This window comes from Lasioglossum baleicum, chromosome 9 (assembly GCF_051020765.1).
Source record: "Lasioglossum baleicum chromosome 9, iyLasBale1, whole genome shotgun sequence".
In the NCBI taxonomy this organism is placed as follows: Eukaryota; Metazoa; Arthropoda; class Insecta; order Hymenoptera; family Halictidae; genus Lasioglossum; species Lasioglossum baleicum.
The window spans coordinates 919394-932341 of NC_134937.1; positions in this window are offsets into that span (position 1 = coordinate 919394).

Sequence of the window (12948 nt, forward strand, 5' to 3'; positions counted from 1 at the left end):
CCGCCGTTAAGAGCCGCCGATCTATCCGGCTCGAAGGACCAAAATGTTCGCGGATCGGATGGGAATTAGGAAATCGGCGTGGGTGAATTCGAGTATAACGAGACTTGTATGAACAAACACTTTAATACACTAAACAATAACGCTGGGTACATATATTGGATGCACGTAACGCGAACAGGGCTTTGAACCACTAGAGTGAGAAACGCGGCGTGGTTAGCAAAGGCGCGGTAGCGACGACAGAGTAAGCGAGTCCGATGTGTGTTTATCGCGCGGTGTCAACAGACTCAGCTGATTCTCGGTGCTACGAACCGGTGCGAAATCAGCTGTGGTCGTTGGTGCCTTGGGCTAGCACAAGTGGGGGGAGCCTAGACGTCGTGACGTCAATCGCGAGTCCCGATCCCGGCAAGCGGATAGATCGAGTGACGGTTTGCCGGAACAGTATCCAAAAACGAGTCGCATTTCTCAAACACAACTTCATAAAAGACCAAGTCACCAAAGCAAATACCCACACATTCTGGCCGGTCTTCAGGAAAATCACCAATAAACCCAAAACAATTCCTTCATTGGTAGACGAGTCAGGAAACTTCCATGATCTAAACGTAGAAAAAGCCCAACTAGTAGCAAATCAATTCAGAAAAGTGTTCTATGAAGCATATAATGCCAACTCCCAGCTTCAAAACACAGTAAACCAAATGCTAAAAGACTTCCATCTGAGGGAACATTTCACTCCATCCCCCTGTGACGACCTAATCGACCGAATGTCACCAATCGACATCAGAAAAGCTGCAGATAAGTTCCAACCAAATAAAGCCTGTGGTTGGAATAAATTTTACCGAAACTTTATTAAGAAAGCCCCAAAGAAGGTCTTTGTACAACTATTCGAGCCTGCATCCAACAGTCCTACTTCCCTTTAGCATGGGAAAGTGGTTCCAATTCACAAACCCGGCAAAAATCAAAAGCTTCCCGAAAGTTATCGCCCCATCAGCCTATTGCCCATCTTGGCTAAACTATTCGAGCAAATCCCACTTAGATGACAACAATATCCTTATTGACTCCCAATTCGGATTCCGCTCTGCTCACTCCACTTCACAACAACTAATACGAACAGCACAATTTCACATACACCATGTTAACACTAACAGATTTTCTGGGATGGTATTGCTCGACCTGAATGAAGCTTTCGACTCTGTGTGGCAGAATGGGCTTATCTTCAAGCTGATTAAATTAAAATTCCATCCAAGACTAATCAAGCTCATTCATTTCTACCTGATCAATAGATTATTCTTCGTCCAAGTTGGCGACAAAAAATTTGACTTAATAATTATCAAAACCGGTGTTCTCAAAGCTCCGTACTAGCTCCCCTATTCTTCCTCATTTATATAAACGATATCCCTCAATCCAAAGATACCTCGCTAGCCCTATTCACAGACGATACAGCTATATTAGGTGCTTCATTTAGTCACTTGAGGTTGATTGACTTCCTACAAACGCATCTGGACGACATCTCTAAATTTTTCTCTGACTGGAAAATGAAGATGAATAGCTCTAAGACGCAATCTATTCTTTTTACTAGAAAATACAAACATCTAAAGAAAGGACTACCACTGCTGAAGATTAACAACTAAGAAATCAACTGGAGCCAAACGGTTAAATACCTTGGAGTAATCTTCGACGCTAAAATCAGATGGGGACCGGCCATACCGAACCGCAGGAAGAAAGCAATTGCAGCATTGGCAACTGCATCTTCTCTCATTGGCCACAAGTCCAAATTAAAAACGAACCTGAAATTATTGGTATACAGGGTGTCCCAAAATTCGTGAAAATCCCGAAAGGGGGTGGTCCCTGAGACCATTCTAAGAGACATTTTCCTTTGCACCAATGTCAACTGCGGCTTTGTTTAGGAGTTATTAACGAAAAACACGGACCAATCAGAGCGCGTCCTGGCCCGCCGCGCCGCACCGCGCCGGCAAGCGAGTGTCGGTGGTACGCCGTAACATCGCAACGAACAAGAGTTTCTCGATAATGTGAATCCTCTCCGATTTCGATGAGCTTTGGATACGTTGTCCAGACCATGATTCTGAACAACATTTCTCTTTAGACTTTTTGGCGATCGGCTTTAGTTTACGAGATAATCGTAAAAAAAGAGAAGAAGCAGAAACTGATTGAATTAAAAACTCACGTATTCAGCCGTAAATCCATTTGCTGCTTCGAAATGTGTGTCACTGGGTCACTCGGTGACGAACTGCACAGATGTCTTCAGGTACACGGCAGTACCGAAAGCCAAGGGACGTACGGCCAGGTCGACGAGCTGCACAGCCGGTGGTAGAAGGCCTAAGGGATGCGCGGTCAAGTCGACGATCCAGAATTTAACTTTCACTTTCGAATCGATAAATAATTCGTATGTTTATTTTACACAGATGCCTTGAAATTTTTCCACACTCACAATCACTGTTCACATTTGTCAACACATAGTTATGCACTAATAATAATTGCCATATCCCTTGTACTGCTGCACAAATCACAACAATCAGGTAATGCAATCACTAGACTGCGGATTTCATGCATTTGTAGCAAACATGAGTAGGTGCATTTTAATACAGTAGAGAGATTAAAATAATTTCAAAACACCATAGTATTATTTTCAACTTCTTAAAATGATCACAGTGAGAATCAAATATCTGTCTGGCTCCTGTCCCTTGTAATAGCGGCAGCCAACATTAATGTTGCATAAAGATCCGTAGTCTAGTGATTAGTTTAAATATTACTATCAAAAACACAGCTAATAGCAACCGTTAGCTTTGAATTGACAAGTCTTTGAGATGTTCTCTCTACCGCGGCTCGAACGACTCTGATTTTCCGCAAGATTTTTCTAAAGAATTTAGGGAGGGCATTTAGAGTGTCGAAATTCGAAATGCACGCTGTAGCACGAGAACGACGGGACGGTTGGACGAAAAACAGGATACGAGAAGGACCGCTTTAAGACTTATGGCAATCACATGTTTAGGTTTTCCTGTAGATTGGTACGCAGAGTCGATGGGTAACCGTTCGAAAACGTCGTCTGTCCTTCTTTTAGAAAGTTTCTTAAGGAAGGTATAGGACAATAGGGATGCTACGCTGACCTGACATTTTTACCCCTTGCTGGGTAAAAGGACGGATGACGTTTTCGAACAGTTACCCATCGACTCTACGTACCAACCTGCAGGAAAAACTAAACATGTGTTTGCCGTAAATCTTACAGCGATCCTTCTCGCGTTCTGTTTTTCGTCTAACCGTCCCGTCGTTTTCGTAAACGTGCTACAGCGTGCATTTCGAATTTCGACACTCTAAATGCCCTTCCTAAATTCTTTAGAAAAATCTTGAGGAAAATCAGTGTCGTTCGAGCCGCGGTAGAGAGAACATCTCCAAAGACTTGTCAATTCAAAGCTAACGGTTGCTATTAGCTGTGTTTTTGATAGTGATATTTAAACTAATCACTAGACTGCGGATCTTTATGCAAAATGAATGTTGGCTGCCGCTATTACAAGGGACAGGGGAGCCAGACAGATATTTGATTCTTACTGTGATCATTTTAAGAAGTTGAAAATAATACTATGGTGCTTTGAAATTATTTTAATCTCTCTACTGTATTAAAATGCACCTACTCATATTTGCTACAAATGCATGAAATCCGCAGTCTAGTGATTGCATTACCTGATTGTTGTGATTTGTGCAGCAGTACAAGGGATATGGCAATTATTATTAGTGCATAACTATGTGTTGACAAATGTGAACAGTGATTGTGAGTGTGGAAAAATTTCAAGGCATCTGTGTAAAATAAACATACGAATTATTTATCGATTCGAAAGTGAAAGTTAAATTCTGGATCGTCGACTTGACCGCGCATCCCTTAGGCCTTCTACCACCGGCTGTGCAGCTTGTCGACCTGGCCGTACGTCCCTTGGCTTTCGGTACTGCCGTGTACCTGAAGACATCTGTGCAGTTCGTCACCGAGTGACCCAGTGACACACATTTCGAAGCAGCAAATGGATTTACGGCTGAATACGTGAGTTTTTAATTCAATCAGTTTCTGCTTCTTCTCTTTTTTTACGATTATCTCGTAAACTAAAGCCGATCGCCAAAAAGTCTAAAGAGAAATGTTGTTCAGAATCATGGTCTTGACAACGTATCCAAAGCGCATCGAAATCGGAGAGGAGATAGTTCAGATAGTACATCGATCGATTTACAATTACAAGTTACTTATCTCGTAAACTAAAGCCGATCGCCAAAAAGTCTAAAGAGAAATGTTGTTCAGAATCATGGTCTTGACAACATATCCAAAGCTCATCAAAATCGGAGAGGGTTCACATTATCGAGAAACTCTTGTTCGTTGCGATGTCGCGGCGTACCTCTGATTGGTCCGTGTTTTTCGTTAATAACTCCTAAACAAAGCCGCAGTTGACATTGGTGCAAAGGAAAATGTCTCTTAGAATGGTCTCAGGAACCACCCCCTTTCGGGATTTTCACGAATTTTGGGACACCCTGTATAAAACTTGCATAAGGACCGTTACAACATATGGTGCCCACTTATGGCACACTGCAGCTAAAACTCACCTCATTAGCTTACAACGAATCCAGAACAGAGCTATCAAAATGGTCTTGAACCTCCCACCCGATCATTCCACTGTGGACATTAGGGTGGTCCAAAGCTATACCTGTGAAAATTTTTTATCGAGATACAAAGCACCGCACCCCCCAGAATTGTTCCTTCAGGTGAGAAAAATATTTGTGCAAAGTTTGAGATCGATCGAAAAAAAGGATCACGTGCCGCAAAGCGACTGAAAATTTTGAAAATTGTGAAATTCACCTCAACTATGGAACATGGCACATCGTTGGATTTGTCTTTTTTTCTGAATAGGAATATGGAAAAATTATATGACTTCCTTTAAATAATAATAACAATGACCTTGAAATTTCAAAAATATGATTTCCAAAAAATTTTTTTATTTTGCCCTTATATTTACCTTATTGAACAATGCAAATTTCTCCTCTGACATTTTTTCGTACAATCACAAGTAACAGAGATATTTAAATATCTACATCAAAATGTAGCATATTTTGACCGATGGTGTTATATGTAATGTAAGTATATAAATGTAAGTTATATGTAATATTTACATATTTTTCGCCAAGGTAGTTTTATTTATATCAGAATATTGCTGACGGTAATCTTTTACAATTTGTAGTATCATCTGTTTTTCTTCCTCACTACGCGCTAAAATTTGGTTATAGTCCTGCTTTAACTTAACAGCTCTTTCTGCTTTATCGTTAACCACTGGTAAAGCTTTAACGATATCTAAACCTATTTTATAAGATGGTTCATCTTGCCAAACTATAGGATCTTTTTCTAAAAATTCTGCCGATATGCCGAATCTACTAAAAAACTTCCGACTTTCGTCTGTTATAAAATATGAAATAGCCTTCTCCATATGGTCGGTTACATTACTTGGTAGGAGGACAAAATTTTTATAATAATCACCGCCGCCACTATTAGTGGTATTTAACGCCTCCACCATTCGTTTCTTTGTTTCTATGGAAATGTCATTATCGAAGAACGATAACGCAGCATTTTCTGGTGTCAAATACCACAAGTGTCTCAAAAATTGTTCTAACGCTACATGACTAATGTCTTTATCTATTTTCTTATATTTATATAAGGATTTAATAAAAGTAAAGTCCTGCTGCGGAGCCTTCGTCGGGAGAAGAGCTTCTACCCATTCTTTTAAATATAAATTTGCAATAAATAAACATATATCGCGAATTCCATTTGTCTCCTCTTCGCTTAATTCGAATTCTTCGCGAAACAAAAATATTTTTATACAATAAATGCCCTTCGCCATCCACCGAGCATGATGGAAAGCTCCGGGAGCTCGAAAACGGTACTCTGAAGTATTACCTAAAAATACTAGCACAACTTCAATAAATTCGCGATAGTCTTCCCGTGGATGATGCATTTCCAGAGTCTGTTTCGCAAAATTTATTAGCTGTGGTATATTTTCTAATTTTTGATTGACAAATCGATCTTCTACCCCACAGTGGAAGTTTAATTTATTTATATTGGGCCATGCTTGCTGGAAGCGTTTAAAAATTGGCACGTTTGGACCCGTAGACTGGGACATCTTCTTCTCAAAAACCGCTCTTAAAACTATTTCGTACATATGGTGTCTGCACGGAAGATATAGCAAGTACCGTCCGATTACGTGCTCTAAAATTACACACGCACCTTGAAAGTGACCCATATTAGATGCTGTCGTATCACATGAAAGTGCTTGCACTTTGTCGCATATGTCCCACTCCTTGAGTAGATCATGGACAGCAAGAGCTTGATCTCTTCCAGTAGAAGTCGGGATTATTGGAACTCCAAGTAAGTGTTCAGTGCACGTGTACTAAACGTCCCTCGTACCTGACCGTCGTGGGTCCAGTGTTCAGTACGGAGAGTTGTAAACGGGTCCGCTGCCCCTCGCAACCCTCATTTAAGGGGTCCTAATCCCGGTGAAATGTTTTATAGCGTTTTATGTTAATGGACGGCATAGAGGGTACCCAGGTACGGAACTGTACCTGGTTTCTGCCTTACGAAAGTCGTTTGCAGCTCATATTTTGCAAACCAAAGCCAGTTGACAAAAAATTGTGGTAGCAGAAATAGTTTTACTTAATAACTTTACTTAACAGTTGACAAAAGTACTTCGCAATACAAAGTACAAGTTGATTTTGTTTATTGTTCAACGCCAATGTAGCTAAACTGTCACTTTAGGCTTCTTAAATTCTTGTTTCAGTACAGGTATAAATAAAATGTAATACATGGAAATGTTTAAATATCTCTGTTATTTGTGATTGTACGAAAAAATGTCAGAGGAGAAATTTGCATTGTTCTGAAATAGGTGTGTTTCGTCGTAGTTCGGTTTCCTCGCGTCCGTGCTCCTTGGTGCTGAACGGCTCGCCGATCTCGGGTCCTAAACGACGAAAGGAATAAACGGCGCGAGGAACGGAATCGGTACGGGTGAAATAACTGAGACGAGTCGGTTGCGATACAGTGCGCGATGGTAATGCTACGGTGCCCGTAAATTTAGAACGTGTGACCGTGAGAGTGCTACCTGAACATGTAAGTGGCGTAGGACGCAGGCAGGATGGACGGGAGTAGAGTTAGATCACGACTGTCGTCGTGATCTCCCTACCTAGGCCGGGTTGTCGTGGTCCTTCGATGTCCGTGACGCACGGGTCATCGAAGTTCCTCCGGACAGTCGTTCAGGGAGTTCGGTCAAGGTGACGCACCTTGTCTGGCTCGACTGGCCTCGTGGGCGACTCGCCTCACGAGGGTGACTTTCTAGGCGGTTCTTAGGCGACGTCGAAGGGTGACGCACCACTTCTAGTTCGGCCGATTTCGTGGACGACGCGTCTCACGAAATGTACCGGTGACGCACCGGGTATGTTCGAGGTGGAGTACAACTCGCACCAGCGGAGCGACAGGATAACTGGACAGGTGGTTCTCCGACGAAGTTAAAGGGTGATGCACCACTCCTTGTTCGTCGGCTCTCGGAGGTGACGCGCCTGGCGAAAGTGACCGGTGACGCACCGGGTGTTCGAGGTGGAGCACGGCTCGCACCAGTGGACGGACAGGACAACAGGGTTTTTTCGACGAGGCCGAAGGGGTGACACACCACTTCTTGTTCGTCGACTCTCGGAGGCGACGCGCCTAGCGAAAGAGACCGGTGACGCACCGGGTGTTCGAGGTAGAGCACGGCTCGTACCAGCGGAACCAGGATGCCGATAACGGCGGAGACGTGGACAACGGTTACAGGTAGAATACTCAGAGCACTGGAATATCGCACGAGGTGATTCCCGGATGGCTACTGGTGATTCTAGTCTGTTCGCGACGGCTTTTATAGGGATGGTTTGGTGGTAAGGGATGGTGGTGCGGTGCGGTATTTTGATGGTGACGTATACCTTCTTCTGAACAGTATTTTGGAAGTTTGATTTGGATTCCCATTGGAATACGGGCCTGGGTGCGGGGTACGTGCGGTACAGGCGGTGTTGTTGTTATGACAGGAGGCCGGTGGTACGTTACTAGATTCGCGTCGTCGTGTATAACCGGTGGAGGTGTGACAGGGGTTTGTTCGTAACAGGCCTACGTTATGTAGGTCTGTTACACCCCCCTCCTTCTTCGGGGTGACGAGCGAAAGGCGGCGAGACTGATTTATTCAGAAGAAACAGGTTTGGTATACATTGTTACAAAAGAAACTCGTAATACTGGCTGGTGTCAGAGAAACAAAAGGTGTGTGTGTGTGTATGTAATGTCAGTGTCGTGCTGCGTCGTTGTTGTTCCCCTCTCGTTGTCGGCATCGCCTCAATCGTCCGGCTCGATCGAATTTTAGGACCCACCTCTCGTCCCCTATAGACGCCAGGAAGCGTTTGGAGGTGGTCAGCCGTAGTGGTACCTCAATGCGTCGGCCATTTGGTAGTAGGTACCACGTTGTTGGGCCCGTCGCGTTTTTCCCTTGGTACCGTATTGGCGTCAGTGTGTCGCGGTGGCCTGCGGGTGTGGGGAAACCTTCGTTCCCTGGTTCCTTGCTTCGCGGCTCCTTTGGGCTGTGTGTGCCTGGCTGCTGGTGAACTGAACTGGTTCTGTGAACTGGAAAAATGCTCTGGATTATTTTCCGGGGTCGGCCTCGGCCGCGTGGGGCCGGAGTAGCCGTCGGGGCAGGGGCGGGTGCGGGTACCCTGGTTTGTTCCGCGGGGGTATCTGGTTGCGCGTCCGGTTCGGTGCTCTCTGGGCGAGCGTCGTTTTCGGGGCTGTGTTCCGGTTTGAGATCCTTGGTATGGATGTGTCGAATCCATTTTCTCCTTCCGTCCTGGAGGTCAACGATAACTGGCGATATTATGCGTTGCACCGTATAGCGACCGCTATATTTTGGGGCTAGCTTAGCAGCTATGCCCGCTCCCTTGTCGGACAGGGTGTGTTCCTTTTTCCAAACGCGATCCCCTATGGCTGGTCTCCACTCGCGGCGTCGCAGGTTGTAATATTTCTCTTGTCTGCCGAAGGCCTGCGCTAAGTGAAGTTTGGCCAGTTCCTGGGCTTCTCGTAGATTTTTCCAGCGTTGGTGCGGGGTGGCAGTTGGCTCGTCTGCTGCTTGCTGTCCTGGTACTCTTAACTCTCGGCCTTGATTCAGGTATGCCGGCGTGTATCCGGTCGCCTCATGCCATGCGGTGTTGATGGCAAACCTTGCCTCGTCTAATTTTTCGTCCCAGCGGTCGTGGTTTTTCCCGACGTGCTGAGCTAGCATTGTTTTCACGACTTTGTTTGCTCTCTCGACCGGGTTGCACTGTGGTGCATACGGAGGTGTACGGCGGTGCGTGATGCCGGCTGCCTGTAGTAGACTGGTAAACGCCTCTCCAATGAATTGGCGTCCGTTGTCGGATATAATGATCTGTGGCGCTCCGTGACGTAGGATAATATCCTTCTGGATCGCCGCGGCGAAAGCAGTGCTGGTGGCTTTTCGAAGGGGCGTGAGTTCGACCCACTTCGAAAAGCGATCGAGTGTGATGGGTAGCCAGATGTGTCCGCGGCGTGATCGCGGCAGTGGCCCAACCAGATCTACGGACACGGTGTGCCACGGTTGTGTCCCTGGATTAGCGTCGAGGCGTCCTGGTGGCGGTACAGGCGGTGACTTGTATTGTTGGCAGCTGACTCAGCTGCGAACGTGTCGTGAGATGTCTCGGAACATCCCTGGCCAGTGGTACCTCTGGGCAATGCGGACGCTCGTTTTGGCGATTCCTAGGTGTCCCGCGGTGGGGTCATCGTGAAATTGCCGTAGCACTGCCTCTCGGTCGGTCGCCGGTATGCATATTTTCCATGCGTTTCCGGAATCTGGCTCGTTGAAATCGAGCTGATGCGGTATTCGTCGTTGCAGTTTTCCCTCGTAAATCCGGAAATCGGGAACTGAGGCGGGATCGTGTTGCACGGCTTCCATCTTCTTCTCGTACCAGGTGTCGTTACGCGGTTTGGTGCGGAGGAGACTGACGCCTGGTACAGGGTCGATGCGGGATAATGCGTCTGCTACATGGTTCAGCTTTCCTGGCCGATACTGGATGTCGAAGTCGTACTGTTGTAGTTCGAGGGCCCATCTCGCCAGTCGTCCGGTTGGACTGTCGATTTGTTGCAACCAACGAAGTGCCTGGTGGTCTGTGAGAACCGTGATATGGTAACCTTCTAGGTAAGGTTTCATTTTTCGAATTCCCCAGACGACGGCCAGACACTCCTTCTCCGTTGCGGTGTAGTTTCGCTCTGTGGTGCTCAGCGTGTGGCTGGCATATGCGATAACTCTTTCCTCGTTGGCGGGACCCTGTGTGAGCACGACTCCCAGGTCGTGGTCACTGGCGTCGGTCTGGAGGGTGAACGGCTGTTCGAAGTCCGGGCAGGCGAGTACTGGTGCGGTGACCAGTTTCTCCTTCAGTGTCTGGAATGCATTCTCCTCGGCCTCGGTCCATTTCCACTTTGCGTTTTTCCCTGTAAGCTGCGTGAGCGGCGCTGCTATTTCCGCAAAGTTTGGTACGAACCGCCGGTACCATGAGGCCATGCCGTGAAAACGTCGAACTTCCCGTATGTTTTTTGGTGCAGTTATCTTTGCGATCGCGCTCGTTTTCTCTGGGTCGGTCCGTATCCCCTGCTGGTCGACAATGTGTCCGAGGTAGCGGAGGCTGCTAACGCAGAATCGACATTTATCGGGATTCAGGCGGAGTCCGGCTGCGCGGAGGCGTCGAAAGACTTCTCGTAAATGTCGCTGGTGTTCCTCGAGGGTCTTACTGGCGATGATTATGTCATCCAGGTATGCGAACGCGTATGGTTCGAGTTCAGGACCGATTATTCGGTCGAGCAGCCGTTGAAATGTGGCGGGTGCCGAATGTAGACCGAACGGCATGACTCGAAACTGGAATAAACCCTTTCCCGGTACCGTGAAGGCGGTGAGCGGTCGGCTGGCATCTTCGAGTGGGACCTGCCAATACCCATTTTTTAGATCGAGGGTAGTCAAATACCTCGCCCCTCGTAATTTGTCGAGAGTTGCCTGGATATGTGGCAATGGGTACGCGTCCTTCTCGGATCGGTCGTTTAGTCGACGAAAGTCGACGCAGAACCTGGGGTTTCCGTCTTTTTTCTTCACAGCTACCACCGGTGAGCTCCACGGGCTGCTGGACGGCTCTATTACTCGGTCATTGAGCATTTTCTCAACTTCCTCGTTTATTATCGCTTGCATTGCCGGATTTCTGGGTTGGTAGCGCTGTTTGAGCGGTGTTTCATCGAGTAATTTGATACGGTGCTCGATGAGGTTTGTTCGTCCCGGTACCGTTTCAAACAGTTTCATTTCCTCTTGTAGGAAGTCGTCGAACTGTCGGCGGGCACCTTCATCTGGTACACGGAGGCCCATTTGCTGGCATGGTTCGGACAGGCAGGCGGTGGGCCAGGTTGCTATGTCGTATGGCGGCTTCAGGTTCATTCGGAGTGCCGCGATAGCTTGAATGCCCAGTAATACTGGCGGACCCATATTCGGCAGTATGGTAAAGTCCTGCTGGTTTTCGGTGCCTAGTGCGGTGAATGATAGTCGTATGCGGCCGGCGGGTTGCATGCTCGTGCCGTCTGCTAGGCTGATTAGCGTGCTTGGTTCGGATGCTTGCATGCCTTGTTCGAGTGCCCATTCGTACGCTTCGGCGTTGATACAAGACAATTGGGCACCGGTGTCGAGCAAGGCGTCGATTTCCCTTCCTAATATTCGAATCGGTAGGAAGGGGCGGGGCGTATACTTTATGTCTGGGGCCGGCGTTCGCCCGTTCGCGACGAGCCCCGTGCGTCGTTTCCCGGTGGATGACACTCCTTCGTGAGTATTCCGTCTCGACCACATCGCGAGCAAAATTTCCGGTAGGCGTTTCTACACTCGAAACGGGTGTGGCCCCGTTGTTTACACCGCCAGCAGTGTGTCATTCGGCTGTAATTGCTGCCGTTGTCACCTTGGATTGCGCTGGCGTCCCCTTCCCCGCGGGGTGTGTTGTTCGTTTGGGCTGGTCGTGCCTCGATTGGTTCGGTGCGGTGCTGGCTTGGTGTGTGGTCCCGGTTTTCGTTGGTGGCGGCGGCGAGGGGCCGGCTGGCCGTCCGTTGCATTTGGTTTTTCCGCTCCATGGCTCTCTCGATGCGTTGCACGTGTCGGAGCAGGTCTCGGATGCTGGAAATCGATTCTGGATCGATGATGGCCGTGTAATCTGGCAACATGTTCTCATATATGGTTTCCAAATATTCGTCTGTCGGGATGAGCGCTCGTCTCATGAGAGTGGTGAGCGCGTTCATGTACTCATGGAACGGTTCTCCGGGTTTCTGTACGCGTGCTCGTGCTTCGCGTGCTCGTTGCACCGGGGTCTTGTGACCGGCGTAGATCATCAGGAAGTCTGCGGTGAATTCCTCCCATGTGCTGATCTGGTAGCGGTTGTCCCGGTACCAGTCTTGGGCATCTCCTCGCAAAAGTTCCGGCACCCCTTCTAGCAATTCTGCGTCGGAGATGTGGTATGAATGGGCCAGTTCCCCTATCCGTTCGAGGAACCGGAAAGGGTCCTTGCCGTCCGTCGTGCATCCCCATTTGCGCATCCGGTCCATTCTCTTTCCGGTGTCTTCTTGCTCTTCTGCGGCCGCTCTACTGGTGCCGGCCATTGGGTCGGCTTGTCGGGACGTGCCTGGTTGCATGGTGTTTAAAAATTGCGGGGTCTTCGGTTCGGTCATGTCGAAGAGGTCGGTGATCTGCAGGTTAATCAGATCGGCCCACTGTTGACGGTGTTCGTCCGTAGTCCCGGTGGTTGACCGATTTCCTCGGCGGGGGTTTGCAACGGTGTGTTCGCAATTTCGACTCTCGGGGCAGGTAATACCGGTGCGCATCCAGA